Genomic DNA, 4264 nt, shown 5'->3' with positions numbered 1-4264 from the left:
CCTAGTCGGACCGTGTTCCACGGAATCGTACCCGGCCTGTCCTGCGCACCAATCGGCAAGATCAGGATAGATGTTCTCTTTGGGGACAAAGATCATTTCCGCCGAGAAGCAATATGGTTTGAAGTAGTGGATCTGGAGAGCCCGTACCACACACTACTTGGCCGACCTGCTCTGGCCAAGTTCATGGTAGTGCCCCACTACGCCTACCTCAAGATGAAGATGCTGAGTTCCAAGGGCATCATCACCATAGCCGGAGACTACAAGAAGTCCTCCGAGTGTGCAGCGGCTAGCAGCCGGCTGGCAGAGTCCCTCGTGATCGCTGAAGAGAAGAAGATGCTGGACCGAGCCGTGGCCATGGTCGGCAAGCAGCCGGCCTTGTCCCCCGACCCCAAGGAATATGAGGCTGAGTGTTCTTTCTAGCCGGCCAAAGAAACAAAGAAGATACCTCTGGACCCAGAGCACCCGGAGAGGTACGCTCTCGTGGGAACCGGCCTTGACAGCAAATAGGAAAGTGAGCTCGTCGATTTCCTCCGTGAGAATCGGGACATCTTCGCATGGTCTCCCAAAGACATGCCGGGTGTTCTGACGGATTTCGCCGAGCACAAGCTACACGTCCGATCTGACGCCAAGACGGTCAAGCAGCCCTTGCGCCGCCTGTCAGAAGAGAAGAGAAGAGTAGTCGGAGAAGAAATAGCCCGGCTTCTGGCAGCCGGCTTCATTATGGAGGTGTTCTTCCCTGAGTGGCTTGCCAACCCGGTCCTGGTGTTGAAGAAGAACAAACAGTGGCGCATGTGCATCGACTACACAAGCCTCAACAAAGCCTGCCCCAAAGATCCTTTTGCCCTACCAAGGATTGATTAAGTGATAGACTCCACAGCCGGATGTGAGCTGTTGAGTTTTTTGGATGCCTACTCGGGCTACCACTAGATAAAGTAGGATCCGGCTGATCGACTTAAGACCGCCTTCATCACACCATTCGGAGCTTTCTGTTACCTGACCATGACATTCGGCTTGAGAAATGCTGGTGCCACTTTTCAGCGTTCCATGCAGAAATGCCTCCTCAAGCAACTCGGCAGAAATGCCCACATCTATGTAGATGATATTGTGGTGAAGACGGAGAAGCGCGGCACCTTGCTGGAAGACCTCAAGGAGACATTTGAAAGCCTGCGCCGATTTCGGATCAAGCTCAATCCCGAGAAATGCGTGTTCGGAGTACCAGCCAGCCAGCTCCTAGGCTTCTTGGTCTCCGAACGCGGCATCGAATGCAACCCGGTGAAGATCAAGGCCATAGAGAGGATGGAAATTCCTACGAAGTTGAGAGATGTCCAAAAATTTACCGGATGCTTGGCCTCCCTCAACCGCTTCATCAGCCAGCTCGGAGAGAAGGCTCTCCCCCTATACCGACTCATGAAGAAATCCACTCACTTCGAGTGGAATGACCAAGCAGACCAAGCTTTCCATGAGTTAAAGAAAATGTTGTCCATGCCGCCTGTCTTGGTGGCACCGACTGAGAAAGAGCCCATGCTCCTTTACATTGCCGCCACTAGCTGGGTGGTCAGCACCATTATCGTGGTTCAGCGCCCAGAAGAAGGTCGAGCTCAGTTAGTCCAGAGGCCGGTGTACTATCTGAGTGAAGTGTTGTCCACCTCGAAGCAGAACTACCCATACTATCAGAAGATGTGCTATGGTGTGTACTTCGCAACCAAGAAGCTCAAGCCCTATTTTCAAGAACACCCCATCACGGTCGTATGTACTGCCCCGCTGGCCGAGATCATAGGCAGTCGGGATGCATCCGGCCGGGTGGCAAAACGGGCCATTGTGCTGGCTCCCTACATGATCTTCTACCAACCCCGCACCGCCATCAAGTCCCAGGCATTGGCCGACTTCCTCATTGACTGGGCCGAGACCCAGTACCTGCCGCCTGTGCCCGACTCCACTCATTGGCGGATGCACTTTGATGGATCCAAGATGCACACCGGCTTGGGAGCCGGCATCGTCCTCACCTTTCCCAAAGGCGACAAGCTCAGATACACATTGCAAATTCATTTTGCCACCTCCAACAATGTGGCCGAGTACGAGGCGCTCATACACGGGCTCCGGCTAGCCAAAGAACTCGGCATCCGCCAGATCCTGTGCTATGGCGACTCGGACTTGGTAGTCCAGCAATCATTCGGTGACTGGGACGCCAAGGACGCAAACATGGCGAGCTACCGCTTCCTTGTTCAGCAACTCAGCGGATATTTTGAAGGGTGCGAGTTCCTCCATGAGCCACGGGCCGACAACGAGCAAGCATATGTCCTAGCATGGATAGGCTCCACCCGACAAGCTATACCAACCGGCGTCTCTCTCCAACGCCTCTTCAAGCCGTCTGTCAAGACGTCTCCAGAGTCTGATTCCATCTTCGTGCCGCCTGACCCTGACGCAGTCGGATCTGGCTTGGGGGGCCATGCAGGCGGCTCGGGGACTTCAACAGGCGGCTCGGGGACTGCTGTTGTCGCACCCGGCCCGGGGACTTCGGAACCCGGCCCGGGGACTAGTACAGCCGGCCCGGGGACTACATCGACACAACACGCGGTGGCCGACTCCAACTCTTCACCACCAGCCCACCCGCCCTGGTCGCAGTAGCCGTTTTGACAACAGAAGAAGTCATAGCTCCATCATGGGCCCAGCCCATCCTCAATTTCCTGGTTAACAAAGAGCTGCCGACTGCCAAGATCTCAAAAAGACAAGTCTAGCGCCGAGCCGGAGCATACACAATAGTAAACCGAGAGCTCGTTAGGCGCAGTATCACTGGAGTCTTCCAGCGCTTTGTCGAGCCGGAGAAGGGCATAGCAATCCTCAAGGACATTCACCAAGGCGAATGCGGACACCACGCAGACTCAACATCACTCATCGCCAAAGCTTTCTGCCATGGATTCTTCTGGCCGACTACTTTGGATGATGCCAAGGAATTAGTCAAACACTGCAAAGGGTGCCAAGTCTTCAGCTCCAAGAAACACCAGCCAGCTTCTGCACTCAAGACCATTCCCCTCACTTGGCCCTTTTCCGTATGGGGATTGGACATGGTGGGCCCATTCAAGACGGCGCACGGCGGCATGACACACCTACTTGTCGTCGTGGACAAATTTACCAAGTGGATTGAAGCGAAGCCGATCAAGAAGCTGAATGGGCCGACTGACGTGACATTCATTGCAGATATCACAACCCGGTTTGGCATACCACACAGCATCATCACCAACAACGGCACGAATTTTGCCAAGGGAGCACTGGCACATTTCTGCGTGACACAGGGCATCCGACTGGACTTAGCGTCCGTTGCTCACCCACAGTCAAATGGCCAAGTCGAGCGAGCAAACGGCCTCATCCTCTCTGGCATCAAGCACCGATTGGTCGTGCCACTGGAGCGTTCGGCCGGCTGTTGGCTCGACGAGCTGCCGGACATCCTCTGGAGCTTGCGCACCACTCCGAACAAGTCAACCGGCTTCACCCCTTTCTTCCTTGTATAAGTTGCCGAGGCTGTCATCCCAACTGACATCGAATTCGACTCACCTCGGGTCACCATGTACACGGAAGCGGAGGCCAAGGAAGCACGAGAAGACGGCGTCGACCTGCTGGAAGAGGGCCAGCTGTTAGCCCTTAGTCGGTCCGCCATCTACCAACAGGGTCTACGCCATTACCACAGCCCGAAGGTCAAGCCCAGATCCTTCCAAGAGGGCGATCTTGTGCTTCGGCTGATCCAGCGAACAGCCAGCCAGCACAAGCTCTCGGCCCCTTGGGAAGGCCCATTCGTCATCAGCCGGGCTCTGGGCAACGACTCCTACTACCTAATCAACGCACAGAAGCCAAAGGCACGCAAGAGGGACGATTCCGGCAAGGAGTCGGAACAACCATGGAACGCCAATCTACTCCGAAGATTTTACAGTTAAAATGTAGTATGTACCACACTACCTTTTGTATTAAGTATGAGACAACGAGCACCCCGAGGAGTACTCGGGGACTACCCTCTTTTATCTATGAATGATGAGTATCATACCCATGGTTATGTTTTTACATTCATTTTCTCGTCCGGCACCGGGTTCGATCAGTTGGCCCGGGGACTTGCCGCCTTGGGTTATATTTAAGTTCTACCCGCAGTCAGACAAGTACTGTGCCGGCACCCAAGCCCTCTCTTGTTGAAAGTCGTAGCTCGAAGAATTGACTGCCCGACTGGCAAGAGTCAAAGGCAGGAAAGGATGCCCACACGAAAAATGGCTAAGGACTAACG

General features: G+C 54.6%; 1 pseudogene; it reads left to right on the top strand.

The window, feature by feature from the left end:
- Positions 1 to 354: 354 nt before the first annotated feature.
- Positions 355 to 3056, top strand: LOC119321168 (annotated as a pseudogene).
- The last annotated feature ends 1208 nt before the right edge of the window (positions 3057 to 4264 follow it).

Source organism: Triticum dicoccoides, chromosome 6B (genome assembly GCF_002162155.2).
Source record: "Triticum dicoccoides isolate Atlit2015 ecotype Zavitan chromosome 6B, WEW_v2.0, whole genome shotgun sequence".
Lineage (NCBI taxonomy): Eukaryota > Viridiplantae > Streptophyta > Magnoliopsida > Poales > Poaceae > Triticum > Triticum dicoccoides.
The sequence above is the reverse complement of the archived record's forward strand: the minus strand, read 5'-3'. Positions and strand labels throughout refer to the sequence as shown.